Genomic DNA, 18,160 nt, shown 5'->3' on the forward strand with positions numbered 1-18,160 from the left:
GGAAAGTGATGTTTAAGAAGCGTGAGGACTAAACAATATTATTTATTTTGTATGTGCATATATACATGTGTTTACTAACTGTGGTATATATAGAAATGGATGGTGCTTATATGTGAAGATAGGTTTATAAGAGTTGGTGATACTTAATAGGTGAGAATAATTAATGGTGTAGGTTTAAAAAAGAGATAATTGGTGATACATTAGGACAGCTGATTAACATCAAGGTCAGTCGTCATTTTTGTCACTACAGCACCTGGTTTTCCCAAGGGGTCTCCCTTCTTGGTACTAGCCAGGCCCAACACTGCTTAGCTTCCAAGATCGGACGAGATTGGGCGTCACATAGTGTGGTATGACTGTAGATAAATGCCATGACAGTTTTTTAGATGTTTAGAAACTTTATTTTATTAATAATTTAAAAAAAGGGTGTGTACAAAAGTTGTGATAGGAGAAGTGCCAGTAAGAAAAGGTACGTTTTGACCTTATAAGAATGGTGCTATTTCGTAGCTGTCATTGAAACCCTGTGGATGCATGGTATCCAACTCGAAGATCCAGTACATTTCTCTCTGTGATAATCTTGTCGCCAAATCTCCACCTCTGGGTCCCATTTTGACCAGTTCGATTGCCTTAAAGGTTAGTCCATCAGGATTGGCGTTGTGGTGACTTTCAAAATGTTTGTAAATGGCGTGGCTGTCTATCTTGTTCTTAATATTTCGGTTGTGTTCCTGGATCCTCAGTTTTAGCGGTCTCTTAGTTTTTCCAACATACTTCAGGTTACAAGGGCATTCCAGAAGATAAATTACTGAGCTTGTGTTGCAGTTGATGAAATCTTTTATGGTGTAGTCCTTTGTGTTATTGTGATTGGTGAACTTTTTTCTGTTTGGATGAACGAACTTGCATATGTTGCATTTCCCACATTTATATGAGCCTACACACTTGATTCCTATGTTTGTTTGTGGATTCTTTAGAAGGCTTGGTGCTAGGATATCCTTCAGGTTTTTAGATTTTCTGAATATGACTTGGGGGTTTGGTGGTAAGATGTCCTTCAGGGTGGGATCCATCAGGAGTACGTTCCAGTGTCTTTTAAGGCTCTGTTTAATCTTACATTCGTGTTGGTTATAGGTGGTGATGAAAGATACTGTTTCCTTTCTCTCTTCTTTTTTGTTATATTCCAGTAACTCATCTCTTTGGATGTTGTTAACTTTAGATAATGCATTATTTAAAACTTCGGTGGGATATTCTTTTTCTTCAAATCTTTGTTTGTACAATTCAAGTTGGGTGGCACATTCTTCTTCCTTGTTGCAATTCCTTTTAATACGGTTGAACTGGGAGAACGGAATGTTCTCCTTCCATTTCCGTAAGTGATTACTTTTAAAGTGAAGGTAGCTGTTTGTGTCAACTTGCTTGATAAAATTCTTTGTGTGCACTTTGGTACCCTCACCTACCAGTATCAGGTCCAGAAACTCGATCTGGGTTTTGTTAATGCTTGACGTGAATTTGAGGTTCATTTGATTGTTACTGATGTATTTTAAAAAATCGGAAAACATAGCTTCATCGCCTTCCCACACGATTAAAATGTCATCAATATACCTTCTGTAAAACTTGACATTGTCTGATTATACATAGCTAATAATATTAACAGCATTTTGATAAAGAAAATAACTGTTTAAATAGCCTTATAGCCCTGCATACCAATTTATCACAGGAAGTGATGTCATATAGCCAGGAGACAGACATACAGGTATAAATACCGGTCTGGTCTCAGTTGCCTGTTACCCCTTGATGAAGTCACATCGACGAAACGCGTTGGTCAACCTCTGATCTCCATCCTTTTTTAAAGTTAAGCAAATCTCCTTTATATCTTTTATTTGATTTTAGGAAGATTGTGTTTTTATTCTCCTCCATTTTTCCCTTGTATTTTTGTATTTTTGTACTTTTTATCTTTACATCTTAAAAATTGTCCACCTTTTTATACGTACTTTTTTGTCTTATATTGTCATCTAAAATAAATTATTTTATTACTATACCCAGCTCAGCAATTAGTCGCCGCTATCTTTATCCACTTTTTTTTTATACCTTTTAAGTGTTCTACCGACACTAATTCTTAAAGAATTGGCAGACACCCTCTATAATATAAGGGAAAATTGCTGGTGATATTATTGTTTCCTAGAGGAGCACAAGTGGCGCCGCTCATCCAAAATACATAGACATTTCTTCCAGGTATCTTTTGAGAGGCTGCCTGGTGCTATTTCCACTCCAAAAGAATGTTTGGAGCAAACGTACGCACCAACAAAAGACAAGATTGGTGTCAAAAGATTTTTAATGAAAATGAGGTAACAACTGCACCCTCAGACACATGTGATCTAGATGACAAATTCTGGACAATTGAACGTTTACTAGCCAAGGAAATGAAAGCATGGTGGGACATTAAGGGACTCGAACAATACATCTCAGTTGGACGCATCCCGAGAGGCCTCAGATTGACCAAACAACCAACATTTGGCAACATGGACACTGATTTCATTGGTAAGTGGGATGCGATCCTACACAATTGTTCCATCAACCTAATGAAACTAATAGTTGATGAGAAGAAAAAAGCTCTAATAACGTTAGAAGAGGAAATAAGAAACAAAGAGGCCGCACTTGAACCATACAAGGATAAGGAAGATTACAAAATAAATGAAAAAGTCTTGAACTTAAAAATCGACAGGATGGAGGAAGAAGTGATTAAAACAAAGGAAAAGAAATTCCTAAGAGATAAACATGACTACGAACAGGGCAAGGTGAAAAATTGGAGCAGATTCTCCAATGCACCGTACCAACAAAGAAATTATCAAAGACAATCCAATCAAGTAACCAGAAACAAAATAAAAGTTTACAACTCCCCGAAAACACCACAACTCCGAACATTTAACCGGTACACACCACTACAGAGATTAAAATCCACTGGGGATGATTTTTTATCCACAGACACAGCCACCAGGATACGGGAAACCACGAGACAAAGCGTCAAGGAGGATGTAAAAATAGCATCCCCCCTCAAAAGAAGATTTGTAGAAGAAGAGGAAAGAGGGGCGGCAGGAGGGAGAGACCCCAAAAAACGAATCATCCAGTAAAATCACAACCTAAAGGAATTTTTAACCTTTCCAAGCATACACTGAGTGAGGCAGAAACAACACTTCTAAATAGGGGCTTATCCTTTGCCCCAACAGGAGGAATGAACAAATTCGAAACTTATATAGATTTGAACAAATTTGTGAGAAAATTGACATTAAAAAGACATTTCGCCAGGAAAGAAAATGCCAGCATCCAGAACTACGAGAACCAATCAAAATCAGGATTAAAACCGGTATCTAAGTACTATCCCCTAGAATCGAAAGGGAACAACATTGGGATATTCTATGATTTAGTCAAGAAGGACCTTTGTGACAAAGAAATAGAACCCATCGCACACAAGAATCTATCAAACTCAGAGAGAGAAGCATTGAAGAAACTCAAGGATAACCCTGATATTATCCTAAAACAAGCTGACAAAGGGGGAGGTTTGGTCATTATGGATCGGGAGGCCTATGTACGCGAAGCAAACAGGTTACTGAATGACAAGACTTCATACATAACTCTGAAACAGGACCCAAAAGAAGGTTTCATTGAAGAACTCAGAATACTGCTACTGCAAGGCCTACGGGACAAAATAATAACCAAAGAAGAGTACCAATACCTTATGAGGTCCAACCCCATCACCCCTATATTCTATTTCCTGCCAAAGATCCACAAATCTTTAGTCGATCCACCGGGACGTCCAATAGTGGCAGGAATAGATTCCCTGACCTCTAATCTCTCTGAGTATGTAGATATTTTTTTACGTAAATATGTGATGAACCTACCCGCATTTTTAAAAGACACAACCTCAGTTTTAAATCTTTTTAGAAGTTTCACATGGAAGGATTCTTTTTATTGGGCCACGATAGATGTCCAGTCGCTGTACACATGCATAGAACATGAAGTCGGAATCAAAGCATGCAAGGAATTCCTGGAGGAGGACGACACAATCACCCCTCAACACAAAACTTTTATATGTGACATCATGATGTTTATTTTAAGTCACAACTATTTTAAGTTTTTAGACCAGTTTTTTCTACAGAGATGCGGCACAGCGATGGGCACTATCTTTGCACCAAGTTTTGCCAATCTTTTTATGGGGTACTGGGAAAAGCGTTTTATCCACACAGACCATGCTTTTAAGGACAATGTCAAGTTTTACAGAAGGTATATTGATGACATTTTAATCGTGTGGGAAGGCGATGAAGCTATGTTTTCCGATTTTTTAAAATACATCAGTAACAATCAAATGAACCTCAAATTCACGTCAAGCATTAACAAAACCCAGATCGAGTTTCTGGACCTGATACTGGTAGGTGAGGGTACCAAAGTGCACACAAAGAATTTTATCAAGCAAGTTGACACAAACAGCTACCTTCACTTTAAAAGTAATCACTTACGGAAATGGAAGGAGAACATTCCGTTCTCCCAGTTCAACCGTATTAAAAGGAATTGCAACAAGGAAGAAGAATGTGCCACCCAACTTGAATTGTACAAACAAAGATTTGAAGAAAAAGAATATCCCACCGAAGTTTTAAATAATGCATTATCTAAAGTTAACAACATCCAAAGAGATGAGTTACTGGAATATAACAAAAAAGAAGAGAGAAAGGAAACAGTATCTTTCATCACCACCTATAACCAACACGAATGTAAGATTAAACAGAGCCTTAAAAGACACTGGAACGTACTCCTGATGGATCCCACCCTGAAGGACATCTTACCACCAAACCCCCAAGTCATATTCAGAAAATCTAAAAACCTGAAGGATATCCTAGCACCAAGCCTTCTAAAGAATCCACAAACAAACATAGGAATCAAGTGTGTAGGCTCATATAAATGTGGGAAATGCAACATATGCAAGTTCGTTCATCCAAACAGAAAAAAGTTCACCAATCACAATAACACAAAGGACTACACCATAAAAGATTTCATCAACTGCAACACAAGCTCAGTAATTTATCTTCTGGAATGCCCTTGTAACCTGAAGTATGTTGGAAAAACTAAGAGACCGCTAAAACTGAGGATCCAGGAACACAACCGAAATATTAAGAACAAGATAGACAGCCACGCCATTTACAAACATTTTGAAAGTCACCACAACGCCAATCCTGATGGACTAACCTTTAAGGCAATCGAACTGGTCAAAATGGGACCCAGAGGTGGAGATTTGGCGACAAGATTATCACAGAGAGAAATGTACTGGATCTTCGAGTTGGATACCATGCATCCACAGGGTTTCAATGACAGCTACGAAATAGCACCATTCTTATAAGGTCAAAACGTACCTTTTCTTACTGGCACTTCTCCTATCACAACTTTTGTACACACCCTTTTTTTAAATTATTAATAAAATAAAGTTTCTAAACATCTAAAAAACTGTCATGGCATTTATCTACAGTCATACCACACTATGTGACGCCCAATCTCGTCCGATCTTGGAAGCTAAGCAGTGTTGGGCCTGGCTAGTACCAAGAAGGGAGACCCCTTGGGAAAACCAGGTGCTGTAGTGACAAAAATGACGACTGACCTTGATGTTAATCAGCTGTCCTAATGTATCACCAATTATCTCTTTTTTAAACCTACACCATTAATTATTCTCACCTATTAAGTATCACCAACTCTTATAAACCTATCTTCACATATAAGCACCATCCATTTCTATATATACCACAGTTAGTAAACACATGTATATATGCACATACAAAATAAATAATATTGTTTAGTCCTCACGCTTCTTAAACATCACTTTCCTTTCTCGTTCCAAATACACCTCTTAATTTTAAATGAATTTGGAAAAATCCTGTTATTTATGCATAAATACTTAGAATAATTTCACTGCATCAGAATAAAAATATGCAGAGTGTCTAAATTATCCATCTAAATTGGAGCATCCTCACTCTTTATTTGTTTTCATAGGCACTAATATGTGCAACACTACTGAAATGTAGATTTTATTATAAGTATCCACGGTCCCCCCTTTTTTTACCTAGTAGTAAATTATATCTCTGATTAGGTGCCTCAACAAAGATGGCCGCCGCAATGTACTGTATCATCAATTTAAGCACTATAGCACTTTATTCTGAACATTAACGTTCGAAATATCCCCTATTAAGTGTACCATATAAGCGCAGAATACACAGATATGAAAGTATGTTTTATATATTTACGATGTCCCCCTTTTATCTGCTTTTATATATCGCGGAATTTAACAAGCTACCTCCACCAAGATGGCCACCGTATAAAATCAATCTTTCTAAACAAGCTACCAAGATCTACTAGAAAATGGCCGCCGGCACCCAGGGAAACGGACACTACATCCTGAGAATGCCTAAGACTCTATCTGGTCGTCTGACGGTCGGCGCATGCGCAATGCGCAAAGAAGGTCAAAACAAGCCTTACACAAACTTGGACATGCGCAGTTTGACTGCCTTGATGCCGGAAACGTGGCGGAAGTGCCGCTAATTATCGTTTCATACGCATTTGGGACTTGTATAAATGTTTATGTACATTTTCTGTTCTTTCTGAATATAGCGATTGTCTGATTATACATAGCTAATAATATTAACAGCATTTTGATAAAGAAAATAACTGTTTAAATAGCCTTATAGCCCTGCATACCAATTTATCACAGGAAGTGATGTCATATAGCCAGGAGACAGACATACAGGTATAAATACCGGTCTGGTCTCAGTTGCCTGTTACCCCTTGATGAAGTCACATCGACGAAACGCGTTGGGCAACCTCTGATCTCCATCCTTTTTTAAAGTTAAGCAAATCTCCTTTATATCTTTTATTTGATTTTAGGAAGATTGTGTTTTTATTCTCCTCCATTTTTCCCTTGTATTTTTGTATTTTTGTACTTTTTATCTTTACATCTTAAAAATTGTCCACCTTTTTATACGTACTTTTTTGTCTTATATTGTCATCTAAAATAAATTATTTTATTACTATACCCAGCTCAGCAATTAGTCGCCGCTATCTTTATCCACTTTTTTTTATACCTTTTAAGTGTTCTACCGACACTAATTCTTAAAGAATTGGCAGACACCCTCTATAATATAAGGGAAAATTGCTGGTGATATTATTGTTTCCTAGAGGAGCACAAGTGGCGCCGCTCATCCAAAATACATAGACATTTCTTCCAGGTATCTTTTGAGAGGCTGCCTGGTGCTATTTCCACTCCAAAAGAATGTTTGGAGCAAACGTACGCACCAACAAAAGACAAGATTGGTGTCAAAAGATTTTTAACGAAAATGAGGTAACAACTGCACCCTCAGACACATGTGATCTAGATGACAAATTCTGGACAATTGAACGTTTACTAGCCAAGGAAATGAAAGCATGGTGGGACATTAAGGGACTCGAACAATACATCTCAGTTGGACGCATCCCGAGAGGCCTCAGATTGACCAAACAACCAACATTTGGCAACATGGACACTGATTTCATTGGTAAGTGGGATGCGATCCTACACAATTGTTCCATCAACCTAATGAAACTAATAGTTGATGAGAAGAAAAAAGCTCTAATAACGTTAGAAGAGGAAATAAGAAACAAAGAGGCCGCACTTGAACCATACAAGGATAAGGAAGATTACAAAATAAATGAAAAAGTCTTGAACTTAAAAATCGACAGGATGGAGGAAGAAGTGATTAAAACAAAGGAAAAGAAATTCCTAAGAGATAAACATGACTACGAACAGGGCAAGGTGAAAAATTGGAGCAGATTCTCCAATGCACCGTACCAACAAAGAAATTATCAAAGACAATCCAATCAAGTAACCAGAAACAAAATAAAAGTTTACAACTCCCCGAAAACACCACAACTCCGAACATTTAACCGGTACACACCACTACAGAGATTAAAATCCACTGGGGATGATTTTTTATCCACAGACACAGCCACCAGGATACGGGAAACCACGAGACAAAGCGTCAAGGAGGATGTAAAAATAGCATCCCCCCTCAAAAGAAGATTTGTAGAAGAAGAGGAAAGAGGGGCGGCAGGAGGGAGAGACCCCAAAAAACGAATCATCCAGTAAAATCACAACCTAAAGGAATTTTTAACCTTTCCAAGCATACACTGAGTGAGGCAGAAACAACACTTCTAAATAGGGGCTTATCCTTTGCCCCAACAGGAGGAATGAACAAATTCGAAACTTATATAGATTTGAACAAATTTGTGAGAAAATTGACATTAAAAAGACATTTCGCCAGGAAAGAAAATGCCAGCATCCAGAACTACGAGAACCAATCAAAATCAGGATTAAAACCGGTATCTAAGTACTATCCCCTAGAATCGAAAGGGAACAACATTGGGATATTCTATGATTTAGTCAAGAAGGACCTTTGTGACAAAGAAATAGAACCCATCGCACACAAGAATCTATCAAACTCAGAGAGAGAAGCATTGAAGAAACTCAAGGATAACCCTGATATTATCCTAAAACAAGCTGACAAAGGGGGAGGTTTGGTCATTATGGATCGGGAGGCCTATGTACGCGAAGCAAACAGGTTACTGAATGACAAGACTTCATACATAACTCTGAAACAGGACCCAAAAGAAGGTTTCATTGAAGAACTCAGAATACTGCTACTGCAAGGCCTACGGGACAAAATAATAACCAAAGAAGAGTACCAATACCTTATGAGGTCCAACCCCATCACCCCTATATTCTATTTCCTGCCAAAGATCCACAAATCTTTAGTCGATCCACCGGGACGTCCAATAGTGGCAGGAATAGATTCCCTGACCTCTAATCTCTCTGAGTATGTAGATATTTTTTTACGTAAATATGTGATGAACCTACCCGCATTTTTAAAAGACACAACCTCAGTTTTAAATCTTTTTAGAAGTTTCACATGGAAGGATTCTTTTTATTGGGCCACGATAGATGTCCAGTCGCTGTACACATGCATAGAACATGAAGTCGGAATCAAAGCATGCAAGGAATTCCTGGAGGAGGACGACACAATCACCCCTCAACACAAAACTTTTATATGTGACATCATGATGTTTATTTTAAGTCACAACTATTTTAAGTTTTTAGACCAGTTTTTTCTACAGAGATGCGGCACAGCGATGGGCACTATCTTTGCACCAAGTTTTGCCAATCTTTTTATGGGGTACTGGGAAAAGCGTTTTATCCACACAGACCATGCTTTTAAGGACAATGTCAAGTTTTACAGAAGGTATATTGATGACATTTTAATCGTGTGGGAAGGCGATGAAGCTATGTTTTCCGATTTTTTAAAATACATCAGTAACAATCAAATGAACCTCAAATTCACGTCAAGCATTAACAAAACCCAGATCGAGTTTCTGGACCTGATACTGGTAGGTGAGGGTACCAAAGTGCACACAAAGAATTTTATCAAGCAAGTTGACACAAACAGCTACCTTCACTTCAAAAGTAATCACTTACGGAAATGGAAGGAGAACATTCCGTTCTCCCAGTTCAACCGTATTAAAAGGAATTGCAACAAGGAAGAAGAATGTGCCACCCAACTTGAATTGTACAAACAAAGATTTGAAGAAAAAGAATATCCCACCGAAGTTTTAAATAATGCATTATCTAAAGTTAACAACATCCAAAGAGATGAGTTACTGGAATATAACAAAAAAGAAGAGAGAAAGGAAACAGTATCTTTCATCACCACCTATAACCAACACGAATGTAAGATTAAACAGAGCCTTAAAAGACACTGGAACGTACTCCTGATGGATCCCACCCTGAAGGACATCTTACCACCAAACCCCCAAGTCATATTCAGAAAATCTAAAAACCTGAAGGATATCCTAGCACCAAGCCTTCTAAAGAATCCACAAACAAACATAGGAATCAAGTGTGTAGGCTCATATAAATGTGGGAAATGCAACATATGCAAGTTCGTTCATCCAAACAGAAAAAAGTTCACCAATCACAATAACACAAAGGACTACACCATAAAAGATTTCATCAACTGCAACACAAGCTCAGTAATTTATCTTCTGGAATGCCCTTGTAACCTGAAGTATGTTGGAAAAACTAAGAGACCGCTAAAACTGAGGATCCAGGAACACAACCGAAATATTAAGAACAAGATAGACAGCCACGCCATTTACAAACATTTTGAAAGTCACCACAACGCCAATCCTGATGGACTAACCTTTAAGGCAATCGAACTGGTCAAAATGGGACCCAGAGGTGGAGATTTGGCGACAAGATTATCACAGAGAGAAATGTACTGGATCTTCGAGTTGGATACCATGCATCCACAGGGTTTCAATGACAGCTACGAAATAGCACCATTCTTATAAGGTCAAAACGTACCTTTTCTTACTGGCACTTCTCCTATCACAACTTTTGTACACACCCTTTTTTTAAATTATTAATAAAATAAAGTTTCTAAACATCTAAAAAACTGTCATGGCATTTATCTACAGTCATACCACACTATGTGACGCCCAATCTCGTCCGATCTTGGAAGCTAAGCAGTGTTGGGCCTGGCTAGTACCAAGAAGGGAGACCCCTTGGGAAAACCAGGTGCTGTAGTGACAAAAATGACGACTGACCTTGATGTTAATCAGCTGTCCTAATGTATCACCAATTATCTCTTTTTTAAACCTACACCATTAATTATTCTCACCTATTAAGTATCACCAACTCTTATAAACCTATCTTCACATATAAGCACCATCCATTTCTATATATACCACAGTTAGTAAACACATGTATATATGCACATACAAAATAAATAATATTGTTTAGTCCTCACGCTTCTTAAACATCACTTTCCTTTCTCGTTCCAAATACACCTCTTAATTTTAAATGAATTTGGAAAAATCCTGTTATTTATGCATAAATACTTAGAATAATTTCACTGCATCAGAATAAAAATATGCAGAGTGTCTAAATTATCCATCTAAATTGGAGCATCCTCACTCTTTATTTGTTTTCATAGGCACTAATATGTGCAACACTACTGAAATGTAGATTTTATTATAAGTATCCACGGTCCCCCCTTTTTTTACCTAGTAGTAAATTATATCTCTGATTAGGTGCCTCAACAAAGATGGCCGCCGCAATGTACTGTATCATCAATTTAAGCACTATAGCACTTTATTCTGAACATTAACGTTCGAAATATCCCCTATTAAGTGTACCATATAAGCGCAGAATACACAGATATGAAAGTATGTTTTATATATTTACGATGTCCCCCTTTTATCTGCTTTTATATATCGCGGAATTTAACAAGCTACCTCCACCAAGATGGCCACCGTATAAAATCAATCTTTCTAAACAAGCTACCAAGATCTACTAGAAAATGGCCGCCGGCACCCAGGGAAACGGACACTACATCCTGAGAATGCCTAAGACTCTATCTGGTCGTCTGACGGTCGGCGCATGCGCAATGCGCAAAGAAGGTCAAAACAAGCCTTACACAAACTTGGACATGCGCAGTTTGACTGCCTTGATGCCGGAAACGTGGCGGAAGTGCCGCTAATTATCGTTTCATACGCATTTGGGACTTGTATAAATGTTTATGTACATTTTCTGTTCTTTCTGAATATAGCGATTGTCTGATTATACATAGCTAATAATATTAACAGCATTTTGATAAAGAAAATAACTGTTTAAATAGCCTTATAGCCCTGCATACCAATTTATCACAGGAAGTGATGTCATATAGCCAGGAGACAGACATACAGGTATAAATACCGGTCTGGTCTCAGTTGCCTGTTACCCCTTGATGAAGTCACATCGACGAAACGCGTTGGTCAACCTCTGATCTCCATCCTTTTTTAAAGTTAAGCAAATCTCCTTTATATCTTTTATTTGATTTTAGGAAGATTGTGTTTTTATTCTCCTCCATTTTTCCCTTGTATTTTTGTATTTTTGTACTTTTTATCTTTACATCTTAAAAATTGTCCACCTTTTTATACGTACTTTTTTGTCTTATATTGTCATCTAAAATAAATTATTTTATTACTATACCCAGCTCAGCAATTAGTCGCCGCTATCTTTATCCACTTTTTTTTTATACCTTTTAAGTGTTCTACCGACACTAATTCTTAAAGAATTGGCAGACACCCTCTATAATATAAGGGAAAATTGCTGGTGATATTATTGTTTCCTAGAGGAGCACAAGTGGCGCCGCTCATCCAAAATACATAGACATTTCTTCCAGGTATCTTTTGAGAGGCTGCCTGGTGCTATTTCCACTCCAAAAGAATGTTTGGAGCAAACGTACGCACCAACAAAAGACAAGATTGGTGTCAAAAGATTTTTAATGAAAATGAGGTAACAACTGCACCCTCAGACACATGTGATCTAGATGACAAATTCTGGACAATTGAACGTTTACTAGCCAAGGAAATGAAAGCATGGTGGGACATTAAGGGACTCGAACAATACATCTCAGTTGGACGCATCCCGAGAGGCCTCAGATTGACCAAACAACCAACATTTGGCAACATGGACACTGATTTCATTGGTAAGTGGGATGCGATCCTACACAATTGTTCCATCAACCTAATGAAACTAATAGTTGATGAGAAGAAAAAAGCTCTAATAACGTTAGAAGAGGAAATAAGAAACAAAGAGGCCGCACTTGAACCATACAAGGATAAGGAAGATTACAAAATAAATGAAAAAGTCTTGAACTTAAAAATCGACAGGATGGAGGAAGAAGTGATTAAAACAAAGGAAAAGAAATTCCTAAGAGATAAACATGACTACGAACAGGGCAAGGTGAAAAATTGGAGCAGATTCTCCAATGCACCGTACCAACAAAGAAATTATCAAAGACAATCCAATCAAGTAACCAGAAACAAAATAAAAGTTTACAACTCCCCGAAAACACCACAACTCCGAACATTTAACCGGTACACACCACTACAGAGATTAAAATCCACTGGGGATGATTTTTTATCCACAGACACAGCCACCAGGATACGGGAAACCACGAGACAAAGCGTCAAGGAGGATGTAAAAATAGCATCCCCCCTCAAAAGAAGATTTGTAGAAGAAGAGGAAAGAGGGGCGGCAGGAGGGAGAGACCCCAAAAAACGAATCATCCAGTAAAATCACAACCTAAAGGAATTTTTAACCTTTCCAAGCATACACTGAGTGAGGCAGAAACAACACTTCTAAATAGGGGCTTATCCTTTGCCCCAACAGGAGGAATGAACAAATTCGAAACTTATATAGATTTGAACAAATTTGTGAGAAAATTGACATTAAAAAGACATTTCGCCAGGAAAGAAAATGCCAGCATCCAGAACTACGAGAACCAATCAAAATCAGGATTAAAACCGGTATCTAAGTACTATCCCCTAGAATCGAAAGGGAACAACATTGGGATATTCTATGATTTAGTCAAGAAGGACCTTTGTGACAAAGAAATAGAACCCATCGCACACAAGAATCTATCAAACTCAGAGAGAGAAGCATTGAAGAAACTCAAGGATAACCCTGATATTATCCTAAAACAAGCTGACAAAGGGGGAGGTTTGGTCATTATGGATCGGGAGGCCTATGTACGCGAAGCAAACAGGTTACTGAATGACAAGACTTCATACATAACTCTGAAACAGGACCCAAAAGAAGGTTTCATTGAAGAACTCAGAATACTGCTACTGCAAGGCCTACGGGACAAAATAATAACCAAAGAAGAGTACCAATACCTTATGAGGTCCAACCCCATCACCCCTATATTCTATTTCCTGCCAAAGATCCACAAATCTTTAGTCGATCCACCGGGACGTCCAATAGTGGCAGGAATAGATTCCCTGACCTCTAATCTCTCTGAGTATGTAGATATTTTTTTACGTAAATATGTGATGAACCTACCCGCATTTTTAAAAGACACAACCTCAGTTTTAAATCTTTTTAGAAGTTTCACATGGAAGGATTCTTTTTATTGGGCCACGATAGATGTCCAGTCGCTGTACACATGCATAGAACATGAAGTCGGAATCAAAGCATGCAAGGAATTCCTGGAGGAGGACGACACAATCACCCCTCAACACAAAACTTTTATATGTGACATCATGATGTTTATTTTAAGTCACAACTATTTTAAGTTTTTAGACCAGTTTTTTCTACAGAGATGCGGCACAGCGATGGGCACTATCTTTGCACCAAGTTTTGCCAATCTTTTTATGGGGTACTGGGAAAAGCGTTTTATCCACACAGACCATGCTTTTAAGGACAATGTCAAGTTTTACAGAAGGTATATTGATGACATTTTAATCGTGTGGGAAGGCGATGAAGCTATGTTTTCCGATTTTTTAAAATACATCAGTAACAATCAAATGAACCTCAAATTCACGTCAAGCATTAACAAAACCCAGATCGAGTTTCTGGACCTGATACTGGTAGGTGAGGGTACCAAAGTGCACACAAAGAATTTTATCAAGCAAGTTGACACAAACAGCTACCTTCACTTTAAAAGTAATCACTTACGGAAATGGAAGGAGAACATTCCGTTCTCCCAGTTCAACCGTATTAAAAGGAATTGCAACAAGGAAGAAGAATGTGCCACCCAACTTGAATTGTACAAACAAAGATTTGAAGAAAAAGAATATCCCACCGAAGTTTTAAATAATGCATTATCTAAAGTTAACAACATCCAAAGAGATGAGTTACTGGAATATAACAAAAAAGAAGAGAGAAAGGAAACAGTATCTTTCATCACCACCTATAACCAACACGAATGTAAGATTAAACAGAGCCTTAAAAGACACTGGAACGTACTCCTGATGGATCCCACCCTGAAGGACATCTTACCACCAAACCCCCAAGTCATATTCAGAAAATCTAAAAACCTGAAGGATATCCTAGCACCAAGCCTTCTAAAGAATCCACAAACAAACATAGGAATCAAGTGTGTAGGCTCATATAAATGTGGGAAATGCAACATATGCAAGTTCGTTCATCCAAACAGAAAAAAGTTCACCAATCACAATAACACAAAGGACTACACCATAAAAGATTTCATCAACTGCAACACAAGCTCAGTAATTTATCTTCTGGAATGCCCTTGTAACCTGAAGTATGTTGGAAAAACTAAGAGACCGCTAAAACTGAGGATCCAGGAACACAACCGAAATATTAAGAACAAGATAGACAGCCACGCCATTTACAAACATTTTGAAAGTCACCACAACGCCAATCCTGATGGACTAACCTTTAAGGCAATCGAACTGGTCAAAATGGGACCCAGAGGTGGAGATTTGGCGACAAGATTATCACAGAGAGAAATGTACTGGATCTTCGAGTTGGATACCATGCATCCACAGGGTTTCAATGACAGCTACGAAATAGCACCATTCTTATAAGGTCAAAACGTACCTTTTCTTACTGGCACTTCTCCTATCACAACTTTTGTACACACCCTTTTTTTAAATTATTAATAAAATAAAGTTTCTAAACATCTAAAAAACTGTCATGGCATTTATCTACAGTCATACCACACTATGTGACGCCCAATCTCGTCCGATCTTGGAAGCTAAGCAGTGTTGGGCCTGGCTAGTACCAAGAAGGGAGACCCCTTGGGAAAACCAGGTGCTGTAGTGACAAAAATGACGACTGACCTTGATGTTAATCAGCTGTCCTAATGTATCACCAATTATCTCTTTTTTAAACCTACACCATTAATTATTCTCACCTATTAAGTATCACCAACTCTTATAAACCTATCTTCACATATAAGCACCATCCATTTCTATATATACCACAGTTAGTAAACACATGTATATATGCACATACAAAATAAATAATATTGTTTAGTCCTCACGCTTCTTAAACATCACTTTCCTTTCTCGTTCCAAATACACCTCTTAATTTTAAATGAATTTGGAAAAATCCTGTTATTTATGCATAAATACTTAGAATAATTTCACTGCATCAGAATAAAAATATGCAGAGTGTCTAAATTATCCATCTAAATTGGAGCATCCTCACTCTTTATTTGTTTTCATAGGCACTAATATGTGCAACACTACTGAAATGTAGATTTTATTATAAGTATCCACGGTCCCCCCTTTTTTTACCTAGTAGTAAATTATATCTCTGATTAGGTGCCTCAACAAAGATGGCCGCCGCAATGTACTGTATCATCAATTTAAGCACTATAGCACTTTATTCTGAACATTAACGTTCGAAATATCCCCTATTAAGTGTACCATATAAGCGCAGAATACACAGATATGAAAGTATGTTTTATATATTTACGATGTCCCCCTTTTATCTGCTTTTATATATCGCGGAATTTAACAAGCTACCTCCACCAAGATGGCCACCGTATAAAATCAATCTTTCTAAACAAGCTACCAAGATCTACTAGAAAATGGCCGCCGGCACCCAGGGAAACGGACACTACATCCTGAGAATGCCTAAGACTCTATCTGGTCGTCTGACGGTCGGCGCATGCGCAATGCGCAAAGAAGGTCAAAACAAGCCTTACACAAACTTGGACATGCGCAGTTTGACTGCCTTGATGCCGGAAACGTGGCGGAAGTGCCGCTAATTATCGTTTCATACGCATTTGGGACTTGTATAAATGTTTATGTACATTTTCTGTTCTTTCTGAATATAGCGATTGTCTGATTATACATAGCTAATAATATTAACAGCATTTTGATAAAGAAAATAACTGTTTAAATAGCCTTATAGCCCTGCATACCAATTTATCACAGGAAGTGATGTCATATAGCCAGGAGACAGACATACAGGTATAAATACCGGTCTGGTCTCAGTTGCCTGTTACCCCTTGATGAAGTCACATCGACGAAACGCGTTGGGCAACCTCTGATCTCCATCCTTTTTTAAAGTTAAGCAAATCTCCTTTATATCTTTTATTTGATTTTAGGAAGATTGTGTTTTTATTCTCCTCCATTTTTCCCTTGTATTTTTGTATTTTTGTACTTTTTATCTTTACATCTTAAAAATTGTCCACCTTTTTATACGTACTTTTTTGTCTTATATTGTCATCTAAAATAAATTATTTTATTACTATACCCAGCTCAGCAATTAGTCGCCGCTATCTTTATCCACTTTTTTTTATACCTTTTAAGTGTTCTACCGACACTAATTCTTAAAGAATTGGCAGACACCCTCTATAATATAAGGGAAAATTGCTGGTGATATTATTGTTTCCTAGAGGAGCACAAGTGGCGCCGCTCATCCAAAATACATAGACATTTCTTCCAGGTATCTTTTGAGAGGCTGCCTGGTGCTATTTCCACTCCAAAAGAATGTTTGGAGCAAACGTACGCACCAACAAAAGACAAGATTGGTGTCAAAAGATTTTTAATGAAAATGAGGTAACAACTGCACCCTCAGACACATGTGATCTAGATGACAAATTCTGGACAATTGAACGTTTACTAGCCAAGGAAATGAAAGCATGGTGGGACATTAAGGGACTCGAACAATACATCTCAGTTGGACGCATCCCGAGAGGCCTCAGATTGACCAAACAACCAACATTTGGCAACATGGACACTGATTTCATTGGTAAGTGGGATGCGATCCTACACAATTGTTCCATCAACCTAATGAAACTAATAGTTGATGAGAAGAAAAAAGCTCTAATAACGTTAGAAGAGGAAATAAGAAACAAAGAGGCCGCACTTGAACCATACAAGGATAAGGAAGATTACAAAATAAATGAAAAAGTCTTGAACTTAAAAATCGACAGGATGGAGGAAGAAGTGATTAAAACAAAGGAAAAGAAATTCCTAAGAGATAAACATGACTACGAACAGGGCAAGGTGAAAAATTGGAGCAGATTCTCCAATGCACCGTACCAACAAAGAAATTATCAAAGACAATCCAATCAAGTAACCAGAAACAAAATAAAAGTTTACAACTCCCCGAAAACACCACAACTCCGAACATTTAACCGGTACACACCACTACAGAGATTAAAATCCACTGGGGATGATTTTTTATCCACAGACACAGCCACCAGGATACGGGAAACCACGAGACAAAGCGTCAAGGAGGATGTAAAAATAGCATCCCCCCTCAAAAGAAGATTTGTAGAAGAAGAGGAAAGAGGGGCGGCAG

The 18,160-nt window shown here is 37.9% G+C and overlaps 4 pseudogenes; 3 read left to right on the forward strand and 1 right to left on the reverse strand.

The window, feature by feature from the left end:
• Positions 1-241: 241 nt before the first annotated feature.
• Positions 242-361, reverse strand: LOC146037004 (5S ribosomal RNA; annotated as a pseudogene).
• Positions 362-5,489: 5,128 nt separating this feature from the next.
• On the forward strand, positions 5,490-5,609 carry LOC146037005 (5S ribosomal RNA; annotated as a pseudogene).
• Positions 5,610-10,516: 4,907 nt separating this feature from the next.
• LOC146037007 (5S ribosomal RNA) lies at positions 10,517-10,636 on the forward strand (annotated as a pseudogene).
• A 4,908-nt stretch (positions 10,637-15,544) lies between these two features.
• LOC146037018 (5S ribosomal RNA) lies at positions 15,545-15,664 on the forward strand (annotated as a pseudogene).
• Positions 15,665-18,160: the final 2,496 nt, after the last annotated feature.

The sequence above is a fragment of the Crinia signifera genome, chromosome 1 (genome assembly GCF_055691185.1).
Source record: "Crinia signifera chromosome 1, ASM5569118v1, whole genome shotgun sequence".
Taxonomy (NCBI): Eukaryota; Metazoa; Chordata; class Amphibia; order Anura; family Myobatrachidae; genus Crinia; species Crinia signifera.